Source organism: Ammospiza caudacuta, chromosome 2 (assembly GCF_027887145.1).
Source record: "Ammospiza caudacuta isolate bAmmCau1 chromosome 2, bAmmCau1.pri, whole genome shotgun sequence".
Lineage (NCBI taxonomy): Eukaryota > Metazoa > Chordata > Aves > Passeriformes > Passerellidae > Ammospiza > Ammospiza caudacuta.
In genome coordinates this window covers 64,529,278-64,542,292 of record NC_080594.1, presented here as the reverse complement: position 1 = coordinate 64,542,292, position 13,015 = coordinate 64,529,278, and the positions used below count along the sequence as shown (strand labels likewise).

Genomic DNA, 13,015 nt, shown 5'->3' with positions numbered 1-13,015 from the left:
TATTTCTAAGGTAAAGTAGATAAGGAAAAGTAAGGTTATTCCTGCCTGCTGATGCTTGCTTACTCACAAAAATGCAAAGAGAAGGTGTCATTTCTGGCTTTGTTATGAACAGATAAATATGCTTGCTGTGTTCTGCTTGTTAAACATACTGTACTTGTGATTTGTTGCAGTGGGATGTTGATTCAGCACAGCATATAGGCACATACATAAGTCCCTCCTGACTTCAAGCTCCTCTATTTAAATTCAGTGTTCAACTAAACTAGATCAGGGAGTCAGTAAAGTAAATCAGGCAATCTGGACTTAAATTGTATGCTTTTAAATTACAGCTTCTGTAATACTAACAATGTGTATCTCAAAAGACACTGCTGACATTTTTGATTGATTTTTGGTTCCATTTTCTGTCTTTAAGACACTATTACAAGAAATAGAAATTATAAAGCTGCATTTAATTTCAATTTCTCTTTTGTATAAGCTATATATATATATAGGGAAAAAGCAAGTGTCACAGGTGCTAAATTATAAACTTCGTAGTTTTTACCAAAGGCTGTTGACAAAAGTATGTGTCTGTATCTTTAAACTTTAGCAATATTACATGCTGAAATCTTATTGTGGTTTTAATTGTATTTGCCCATAAATCACCATTTCCTGTATATTTTCATTGAACAGCATTTCAGGAAATTAATTTATTAAAAGATGAAACATTCAGGCAGTAAAATTGTAGTTTGCTAGGACAGAAAAAGGAATTTTTTAGAGGTGTCAAATGACCTGACTGCCATATTCCCATCACTTCTTCTCCAGACAAAGCAGGATCTTGCACTTATATGATGTAGTTCAAGAAAAGGTCCATTTCCTATTGACAGGTTAGCTAAAAATTCAAAACTTATTTGCAACTACAGTTATTTATGATCGTGTTCTATTTCTAAAGTAGTTATATTTATGAAATATGTGTCAGACCTCTCTCTAATTGTTGAGGTTGTTTCTGTGAAATATGCTTAAATTCTGCTCCAGTTGAATTTTATGTATAACACAAAGAATACAAACTTTGTATATAACATAAAGTTGCTCAAAGTCATTTCCACAACCTGCAAGTACCTCAGGTTTGTTACACATAAGACAGTTTACCAGTAAGAAGCTCCCTGCTATGTATATGGTAAGGTAGAGTTTCTGTAAACAGATTTGTGGTCTGTCCCATGCATGTCAGCCTGCTAAGAGCAGAGGTGCTTATGCTTTCACAGAAGCAATATTTTCTATTAAGTTGTTCTCACATCTCTACTTAAATAAGAAATCCAGACTTCCAGAATCATGCTGAAAGTTTTGAAGTATTAAATGAACAACTAATCATAGAATCATGGAATGGTTTGGGTTTGAAGGAACCTTCAAGATCATCAAGTCCCAATGCCTCTGCCGTGGGCACAGATGCCACTCACTAGGATGAAGTTGGTCAGAGCCCCATCCAACCTGGTCTTCAACATTTGAGGGATGTACATGCACAGTCTCCCTGCACAACCTGTTCATTCTTCTCCACTCTCTGAGTAAAGAATTTCTTCCTAATATCTAATCTAAATCTGCTGTCTTTCAGTTTAAAGCCATTGCCCCATGTCAATATCTGCTTGCATAAAAAGTCCCTCTCCTTGTTTTTATAAGCCCTCTTTAAGTAGTAGAATGCTTCTTTAAGGTCTCCCTTAAGCTTTCTCCTCTCCAGACTGAATAACCCCAGCTCTCTCAGCCTTTGTAGGAGAGACACTCCAGCTTTTCCTTTGTGTTTGATACATTTACTGATTTTCTGTAAATTTTCCAAAACACAAATCTACCTTTTTTAATAAGTTGTGGGCTTTTTGTTCTAGTATAGTTTTAAAGGAAAGTTTTAGTAGTTTGAAAATGTGAAATCAACACTGTCCAAAGCATGTTGCTGACCAGAACTGCAATTGTAGACTTGAACATGAGCAACTTCTGCAGAGAGTGACAGTATTTGGAGTAAGCTGAAGTGCTAAATTAGGTTACTTCTTTGGTTATGTTTCAGAAATAACTGCAAGTAGGGATGAAATGCTTCTTAGCAGCATTTAGAAGATGTCCACCAATTATCTGAAGAAATGTTTTTGTTTCTAAGGCATTGCATTAGCTATTGAGAAAATAATCTTAGAAAATGACAGGTATGCAGCAGATTTCCCTTTTTCTTAGCTCTAGTCAAGCAAAATGATCCATTTGCTGTAGAAATCCTTTGTATAATATTTTCTTAAATTTGATAGGGGAGTAAATAACATTTGGACCTGTAATCAACATGATTCTTCTGAACAATCAGTGACAGATTGCTTATGAGACATGACCATACCTAGCACATTTTGAAGCAACTCCAGAAGTAACTTCTTATGACTCTCTAATCTTCTAAAATTATCATCTTTACAATCCAAACTTTCATTTATGTTTCAGAATCTATTCAATATATTCAGTAGCACTTAAATTTAATAGGTTTCCGTCAACTGAGTCAGTAAGAATTCTAGAATTTAATTCCTAAGCCTTTTTTTTTTAAATTTGAAAATGGCAATAGAAAAACTGCACACTCAAAAAAAGAAATAAGTCATATAGGGAAAAAAGCCCCAAAAGATTTTGCTCTGTGAGCTGTATTGTTCATGAAGCTTGGTTAATGTACATTTGTGTTCATTAGTTGATAGGCTGTTGAGGTGAACTTTACTTACTGCTCTGCATAGACTAATCATGCTGTCCTACATGGAATGGATGAGCATTTTTGGTGTTATCTTTGACTACTTAATTCAGGTGATGTGATTAAACGTCACCAAGGTTAAATTATGAAGTTTGAATCTTTAACAGTCTAGCCTTTGAAAAATTTTATGATCCGACTTAACAACTGTATCTCACTTTGAAGCTGGGTTTGAACCAGATGACCTCTATAGAGGTCTTCACGAACCTAAGCTTTTTCATTATCTGAGAGAGCTCTATCTCTTTATTAAATTTTGTGAATTAAAACATATAAGTACATTTTGAAGTTACGACATATGCAAATGTCTTGAACATAAAGGACTTGTTTCCATCAGGTGCCATGTAGAAGATCTGATCATTAATTTTTAGTAATATTTTCACATCCATATAAAAAATAAGAAGCTCCTTGATTAACATAAAAAGGCATTTGTCTTGCATTCGTCATATTCAGGTTTTAGTGGGGCACCAGACGTTTCAGATAAGTGTCAGGAATTTTAGGGCACCTATTCTACAGTACCTAAATCTTCTGTACTTGTGTTTCATGTCAGCAAGAGCCTTGGTATTTTTGCATTCTCTTTATCAGGGAGATAAAAGGCTGTATTATTTTATTGGTGGTTTTGCATTTAGGCTGATAAACTGAAGTATACATTCTTTGGACTTCTTTATAACTGTGTTTCCATTGGTCATGTGACTAAGCAACTTATCTTTGCATGTCTCCCCAAAATCCCTCTGGAAAGTTACTTATTAGGAAATGACCTAATCCTAAATTTTATTTTGTGATATTTAAGGAGAATCTGTTTACCTCAATGGCAAGCTGAGCAGTTCTGAAAGCAGTACTACTGTGTTTTACCTCCTAAGGATTCACTTGCACAGCTTCAACAGGTCACAAATGTGATGGCAAAACTTAGTGAGTCTGTCTCATACTTTGGCCACTAAGAGATTTTCCCTAAAGTACATATTGCAAGAGTTACAAGTTTTTATCTATAACTTCTTTTATTCATAGCAATAATAGGCGTCTCAATAAAAATGGGAAAATGCTTTGCATTTTTTTTGCATTAAGCTTACTGTAAATGCAGTAGCCAACCTTGTCACATTCAAATTGGAAAAACGAAAAAAAACACTGTCAAAAATTCAATTTAGCATTACAGAGATTACTGCAGTATAACAGCCCTTTATCTGTAGTGGTGTATAAAAGCACTTCTAACAGTGCATCAATTTTCACAGCCATTTAGTAGATTAGAAAGCAATTGTAAACAGAGTAAAACCCACATTAACTCCTGTCAGCAGCCTGCCTTTTTCTCAGTTATGGATTTGTTTGAAATAACAGTGAAGTCTAAAGTGATTGCATCAACATCACAGATTGTATTATAAATATGAATGAACCCATTGTAATGGACTGCATAGTAATAGATGGCAAGAATTTGTCCCCTCCCCTCAAAGTAACAGCTTTTGTAAGTGAAGAATGACTGTGGCATAAGGAAACATGTCACTCTTCAAGAAATTACTGCTCCTGTTGTGAAACAGTAACTGCACCAAGTGACGGATTTTTCAACCCAATTTTAATATTTTAGCAATGCACCATTAATAAGTGTCTGGTATTTCTTTTAACTGAAATAAACTGAAAGTTATATATATTAAAAAATCCTAAATCAACCATTTTTAAATGACCAGTTATTTAAACAACAGTACTGATGGTGTTTTTTGAGGTTCAGAGAAAGAAAGTAGCCATGCATGGGTTTGTTTATTTTGGAAAATTGCCTTTCTTTTAACTGCTTCAAAACAATAAATGCAGTGAAAATGAGAAGAATACTATTTTTCCCTCATCATCAGGTAGCACAGAGGTAGTTAAAATAAACTGATTCATGGCCAGCGTGGTGAAAGCTGATCTTGAAAGACTTGAAGATTCTTCATACACAACATCAGGCAGAGTGGGGTTTTTTTCATTTCTCCAGAAGATGTCTTATGTCTCTAACAAACACTGGTCATTGATATTTCCTAACACCTAAAAGGTTTCTAAAAGGTATTCTACTGCATATCTTGTTAATTGCTGCTGTCCATTTAGCTATTCCTTACAGACTTCAATAAGTCGACTATTCCACTATTTTGCTATTCAATTGCTTTTGTTAGAAAACTCTGGCTCCCAGTGCACTGTGATAAATGTCCCACAATCATTATGCTAGGGTGCTGTAAAATAGTGCTTCTTTGAAGTAAAAGGGACAATACTGTATATTTGAGTTCCAGTTTATCACACACAGGATATTAAATGTTGAGGACCAAATTTGCAAATGAGGACAAATGCAATTTTTCAGATTTATGGAAGTAAAATCTGTTAGTAAAGTAACTACAAAGATAAAAATAAAATTTTCTCCGAAATGTAAGAAAGAAATGTGACAATATTTATCTTCTCTCAGCTGTTGCATTTCATTGTTATTTTGTGAAATACTGTGGCAATTACTCAATGAAACATTTTGCACAACGAGTTCATTTAAAAAGTCTTTAAATTTTGGCTGAGAAAGTGAATGGTTTTCTCCATAGAGACTGTATATTTTTTTGATAACCCATGTGTAATTGTAGTTTTTAACCTTCAACTTTGTACATTTAAGCAAAAACAGTTTCAGGAAGGGTGATTTCACATTAGTGAATTTTCTGCTTTACTGGGTTATAGCTATTTTTGATATTTTTGATATTTTTGTCAATATACAAGAAAATATAATTGATCTTTTTGAGAATGAAATGCGTAACCAGTGCTATATTTGGATTTATATTATTTCATCCAATAAAAAAATATCATTCTTTGGTAATAATAAAGGATGTTTAATGAAACTTAAAGAAAAATAATCATCACTAAAAAAATACAAAACATCTAAGAGCTAATTTTATAGTTATCTGATTTCTTGATTTATATTTTTCAAAAAAAAAATTCAAACATTTTTTTCTCTTTTTTTTTCAGAAAGTGCAGGTGAATGATTGATTTCTTAAATTGGACCCAGCATTCTAATGTAACTTCCTGTTGTTAAGTTTCCTATTTAGTGGATTTCAATATTCCAAGTCGAATAAGTGCACAGAATTCAAGTGCTGTTCTGTGTCCTAGACTTACACAATCAGAAATTTGATTATCTTGCCTTTCCCTATCCTTCATTTACCTACACGCTCTTGGGTGCAGCTGAAAATGTTTTTCCAAAACTCTCTCATCCATCCTAAGTGCTCAGTTCTTTCTAAGATGCTTTCTCATCTAATTCAGTTTCACATGTAGCCAATGTTTTATATAAATCAATAAAATTAACAGTATCTTGCAGTAATTTTATTACCATTAGCTTACTTATCTCTCTTCTTAAAGAAGACTTAAATGTCACTTAAAAGCAAGTGAAACTGCAAAGGAAATAAGCTGATAGAAGCTAAACCAGTGAAGGTCCCAGGGCTAGAGAGCAAGCTGTCATCTCATTAAGACCTCTTTAGAATGAAATCCCCAAGAAGGAATTGCAGTTGCAACTGAACTCAGACAAGAATGACGTCATGTCACCCCTAAAGCAGTCAAGAGTCTCTTTTCTCTGAACAGCAGAATTGTCTTCCCATGGCAGGTGAGGACTCCCAGTCCAAGATTTACCAGTCTTTCTGGCCAGGAAGTCACATCAGTGCATGCTCTGCAGCCATCCAGCTGCCCACAGTGCTGCTCTTACAGGTGTCTGTCTCTCATATGCTCTATTTAACTACTTCAGCCCACTTCTCTTTCCAAGTTGCACACTTCTGTTTGAAAAAAAAACATCCTTTGAATACTATTGGTGAGAAATTACTGTTCAAAGCTGGCAGTTCTCAGACAGGTATAGACACATGTAAAGCAGGTAAATAAACTTTATGTTCAGGTGTAGATATATTCCACTTAATTACATGGGATCTGTTTTGCTTGCCTTCACTATCTATTTAAAACTAATCTAAGCTAGGCTCTGTCTCTAATCGAAAGAAGCCAATAGATACCTAAAGTATGTGCTTTTAATTGTGCTCTGAAGATTGCCTTTTTCCCTTGACTAGTCCCTTGACAGTGCAATCTCTTTGCCATTATTGTTCTGCAGAGTCAGGCATAATGATTCTGCACCAGGACTACCATGCTCTACAATGATTTCATTATAGTGAAATACAGCAGTAGTGGGTACATAGGATCCATAGATAACATTCCACACTTTGTATCGCTCTCAGAAATTCTGTATTTTGTGTAATTAGTACGGTACAAAACAACCTCAGCCACCCACAAATAGATTTTTCCTATAAATGAGTTGTCTCCTAAATTTGAAATACCTTTCAGCTGAATCTTTGTGTATCACAGTCTTTCCTATATGCACCAGTGACTATGGAGCTGTGCATAATCTGATGAGGAAAATAGTATTTGTATTGTAATTCTGATGGGCTTAGGTCATTTGGATTATTTTCTGAATGAATGATGGAATATATACCAAAGTATGTTAAACAGTGAAAAGATTGTTGAAAAGTCTTTTCAAATGATTGAGTCTCAAATAACGGCATGTTTTTGTTTCATACCAAAAATAGCTTTGTGTGTTGACATTTAATATTTTTTACCATGTTGAACTCTTAATGCTTTTCTTTGCTAGTTCTTTAGCTTTATTCTTTATGGAATAATTCAAATTTAGCATAATATTTAGTATGTTGTACAAGTAAGAGAAAAATATTCTGTAATATATGCATAAAATTATATGATAAGGTCCAGTTTTTATCTCTTTGTCTTTAACTTGGAGAATACTCTGCAAAAGCAGTGCTATGGGTGTTTTGGCTTTTTGAGTTATCTTGTTTTTTTAGAGAGAGACTTCATAAAATATTTTCATGGAACTCAAATCTCTGTTACTTTAATTCTTTCACCTACTAATCTATTTTACTTAACAAAAATGCGTATACTTCAGAAGTAATATCTAATAATCACAGAGTTGCTTTCCTTTTTGAAGTATCATCTCTAAAGACTAAGCTTAAACACTTAGCCCTCTGTAGATGTGAAATTCTTATGTTTTGATGCATGCAACTCTAGTTGTATAACTAGAGTTTTGTAAGTTTGCATGACCAGGACTAAATCTAAGCCAATTTCAGTTTAAAGAAGTGATGATTTTCACCTCAAGGGTAGGATTCCATGTACCAATGCAGAAGTAGAAATAATTTATTGCATAGGCTGATTTTAAAATCCAGAACATGTTTCAAGCTTGTCAGAAACTTGCCAAGCTATACACAAGTTTGGGTATACCAAATCTGTCAGAGAGAAGAACCTAAACAACCATAAGAGCTACATCTACTGAAGGTGTAGGTTATTTAAAGGATATTTAAAAAGGAAAAAATGGTGATAGGTAATGGCTGAGCAGTGTGCTCAGTAATGGTGCCTCACATCTACAGTTCTTGTCAGCATATTGCATAGTAAAGAGCGTTCTCCTGCTTATATCCAAAGTGTTCACTGTAGCAACTGTAACTTTTTAAATTATATTCTTCATGTAGCCAGAAAAACTTTGTGAAATTTTACAGCTTCTGTTAAATAAGTGGTGAGATGTATACTTAATAATCTATCAGTCCTTAAAATCCCCAAATCTGCACCCTGTCCTCCCCCATAGGGGAGGTGTCATCTCAACAATCCCTTGTCCTGGTCCAGACTAGAAAATGCACCTTTTATGCAGATTTTGCTGTGGTCAAAAGTCTAAATCTTCCAGATACAGAAGTTACTTTTAGATATCTGAAGTGCGGGCTCTCTTTACCTGTTTAAAATGTCTACATTAGGGTGAAATGAAGCACAGTCTGAAAGTGCTTGTTTCTCCTCGCTGAATGTGAAGGGAGCCTGAGGCAACCAGCACAAATTCTTTCAGTCCACTTAATCTCACACTGGATCAAGGGCCTTTGGTCAGGCACAAGGACGCACAGGACTTTGCATGCTCTCGTTACAAACAATTTTATATAACACTGAAGCGTCAGGTTTGCTTCTGTACCTGCAAAACAAATGTATCCATAGTCAATGAGTTATATCTATTTCATAGTTGTAGTTATAATAAGGCCAGTTAAATTTGCAGTTTATTGTTTTAACTTTTTAAATTTAACTGAGGATGTTTCAAAGCATTCATTACCACACAAAAAGGAAATGCATCTACACAAATGTAATTGAACGTTTTGCTTTAAGCTGTATTCTGTTACATAAGCAAAGAGTTTTAAATTTATACATCTGCTTCAGCTTATTGAAACTGTCCTGATTTTAAGCTTAATTTCTGGAAGAAATCTCTTTTGCTACTAAGCTCAGAAGAAGCAAAGGTTTTTAAGAGACATAAGATAAATTACAGAGTGCCATAACTGAATTCTTAGACATAGAGGACTAAGACTTCCTTCACACTCCCTTCCACAAAGTTTTCCTCAGTTATGCTTCTGAAATAAAAACACATAAATATCTAGCCTACTATTTTTGCTGCAAAATTGTTACAAATCTCCTTGGAGTCAGCTGAATTGTTGTTCTTAACACTGCTGACTAACAATGAGAATCTAGATAATAATACCAATTGTATATGGTATTATTTTATTACACAAAACTGAAAATTATATTTCTTCTATAGGATGTTGCTTTAAAATTAATAGTAACATGCATGAAATTTGCATTTTAATAAATTTTCCTTAGACAAGTGAACGGCTGAACATTTTGAGATTTTTCAATTGCATTTGTTTTTTTCCTTAGCATTTAAAGCTACTCAGGTGTAGCTTTTCTCTGGAAATGATCACTAATGAAGGTGCTAGAAAAGACTTGAGAATATATCTCTAATGTGTTTGGTATGAGTGACTAATTTAACTGATGAGCTAGCAATGAGTTTACACAATATAGTTGTTCTAGAAAAAAGTGTCATTTTAATAATTATTAGGTATATTGTGTTTCCTAAAAGGTGTTTTTATCATCTCTTTAGAACACGGTGGGAGAAAAAGAATTATCTTCATGAGAACTGCGTGGTGATTGTGCTTGTGTATAACTAGGAATAACCTATAGACATTCTAGCCTGAATGAATTTATACACACGTGAATCTGTGTGTGCATCTTGTGTCCTAAAAAAATGTTTTCAAGTTTTTTGAGTGGTCTTAAATTTTTGAAGAGTATCCAGAGAACTTCCCATGGCTGTCTTCTAGTTTCTTCAGCAATGAATGGAATAATGGGGAGGAAAATTGAGGAGATTTCTGAGCAGTCAAGTGATTTCCATCACAGACTAATTTGGTTCTGGAAATAAGTTGTTTAATGGGTTGAGGGTTTTTTGTCTACACCAAGTTGGCATCTATAGTCAGTACAGCTGCAAAGTAGTAAACACTAATGATTTCACACAATTGGCAAAGCTCACTCCTAAACAAGACTGGCAATGGCTGGTTTAAAGGCAGTGAAGATTCTCCACATCACTATTTAAGAAGAAATTGTCATTGCTTAGATATGATCATGTATGGGCTTGAAACTAAAGTCTAGGCTTGCAGTGGGGTGCATGGCAATATAAACTGATACAGTAAACAACTAAACAAAAGCCTAAACAAGAAAAAATGGAATTGTGTAAAAGTTTGCCTTTAAAGTCTGAAATCTGCCATGTGAACAGCTTCCATCAAATTCATATATGCAATGGCATAGAGTTGTTACACCATCTCTGGTTTTATTGGGGGTGCCAGGGTTGGCCTTTATGTTCTCCATGGCAGCCCATAAGCTGCTGTGCTTTATTTTAGTGACTGGTGATGCCACCAGACCAGTGTTTCAGCTGTTGCTGAGCTGTGCTTGCATGGTATCGTGACTTTCTGTCTGTCCACACACAAAAACACAGAGCCAGGAGGCTCAGGGTGGGAAAGAGGTTGGAAGGGGATAACTGACACAGGTGACTGATGCTCTACCATATGATGTCATGCTCAGCAATAAAATCTCAGGGAAAAGAGGAAAAGTTCTTTTTGAACACGTTCCCTTGCATATCTTAAAGGGGCTAACTTTAAGCATATCTTAAAATGACTACATTTTTCCCAACTTCATTCAGAAAACCCCTTCATAGATTTTATGCTTTTATGTGTCATAGTATGAATAATATTTAGTTGAATGCCCAGAGTAATTGAAGAAAGAAAAGCATTCATGCTAATTCAGGTAAACTTCAGTGGTCCTTGCTGTAATATGTTGTTCTCTGAATTCTTGCTCTGTTCAAGCATTTACATTTAACATGAGAATGTATTTGACCATGCATACTATAGAGAAATAAGTTAAACATATGGTTTTTTCTTTGTGAGCGTCTGAGCTTGTGTATTATTATTTTAATTACCCCTCAGGCAATCTTCTGATATGTGATCAAGTGCAGGTCAATGTTCTGAGAGTCCTTCAACATGACAGTTCACAGAATAATTATCCTGTCATCGCACCTTGATTCATTGTTACATAGTTTCTTGGACTTTTTCCTCTTTCTCACATTTGCTTAGCAACCAGATCACAAGTCTCATACTTATTATTCAAGTAATCACCCTCTGCAGCACATAGATGCATCAATTAAAGCTTTACAATGAGGTATATTGTTCTGTGTGGAATCCTCAGGTGTCAGGAATTAAAAATTTATTTTAAATGTTGCAGGCTGCGTTCAAATGGCTCATCTGTGTTTATGTTAAACAAACAAGCATGCTAACAATTCTGAACAAAAGAGATGGGTCAAAATCATTAGGAAATTAATGATAAAATTATATTCTGTTCTTAAAGCACTTAGTCTTTTAGAGATTTCCCAATTAAATTCAGCTCTGAAATGTCTGAGTGCCAAACTTTTTTTTTAGCTCTGTTTTTTTCAGATGCAAATCAATTTGATATCTGCTTTATATGTTCTTACCTATGGTCTTTGTAAACATTTTCTGGCTAATTTTCCGATTTGTGTAAATTTCACAGCAATTTATTATTAGAATGAAATTCAAGTACCCAGAAGCTGTCAAGATGGTTCAGTGATTTAATGTTGGCGTCCTGCAGCTTTGACTTTAATCAGCAGATGCTCTGGCATTACCATAAATGTTTTCTTAACCGTCTCTGTCAAAAAAAAAATAAAAAAAGAGAGACAATTTTTCCTGTTTGGAATCTCCTGATTAAATTCGGTTTGGGTTCTTTTGCATAATTAATATACCATGATGATCTCTAACCATTTGTTTTTAATATCACCTTTTGGGCTAAACTCATTTGCAAGACTGCATCATAAGTCAAAACAGACAAAAGAAAAACAAGTCTGTGTTTAAGTCTATGTTAAAACTCTCTTTCCTTGGCCTGGGAGGTCTTATTGCCTTCTGCCTTGTTTTCTCAGTGAATATAAAGGCTTCAGGGTTGCAGTAGTTGTTTTTCATATTCTATGTAATATTTTAAGTCCTTCCATGAGAAAGAGTTTTTTTGTGTGTGTGTGCAAAGGTGTGTTGCATTTTAGATTTTTGAAAATTTTAAAAAAACCCCTCCTACATGGTAAGATTAACCTTTGTTAGCTGGTGATTACTAAATAGTATTTGAGTGCAATTGATTAGGAATAGAAGGAGGAAGTACTACAGTTAACTTCTGTTGTTTTTAACATACCAAAGTGGCTGCTAAGAGTTTAATTGGTCAAATATAGGGCAGTAAATATGTTCATTGCATAAAAAGTGCATACCATTAGTGATATTAAACACAGCATGTTGAATTCACATTGACTGGATTAATTACCCATGATAATGTAGCTTGAATTTGTCTTGTGATAATTCAGTGGTATTTGGAGGAGTCAGTAAAAGCCATTTTAAAATAATAATTCCTCTTTCAGAGACTGTTGAAATCAGTGTCCCTTTTCAGAGCAGTTTGTCACACTTGCAGAGTACAGTTGTTAGTGTCAAATACACATATGGCTGGATCATGTGCAGAGTAGAAACATTTTTTTATGTTCCATCTCTCGCCACACATGAACAAGGCCAAATTAGTCCATCCCAAAGAGAGGGAATAATTAGGTGAAAGCACATAGCATTAATTAGAGCATCATCTAAAGAAAGAGAGAATTATCAAAGGACTATATTCATGCAATCTAGTAGAGTGAGGGAGAGATGAATAACTTTTCCTCTGCCTTTATTTCCCAATATTTACTTTTGCACAGAAATCTTCTTGAATATGTACTATTTCCTGCTCCATGATTACAGTCTGCTCATTAGCATGCTGTCAATTATTTTCTGCAGATCTTTGTCAGAGGAAAGTAACGACCATAATAATAATAATAATATGAAAGTTACATGAACTAGGATGATTTGGCTTCATTCCATTTCCATCCAGTGTATTTATGAAGGCAATCTTGGATGTTAG

General features: G+C 34.5%; 1 protein-coding gene across 1 annotated transcript in view; it reads left to right on the top strand.

Moving 5' to 3' along the window:
* Positions 1 to 13,015, top strand: part of DIAPH3 (diaphanous related formin 3) — a 201,764-nt gene that overhangs the window by 177,991 nt on the left and 10,758 nt on the right. The window lies entirely within an intron of this gene.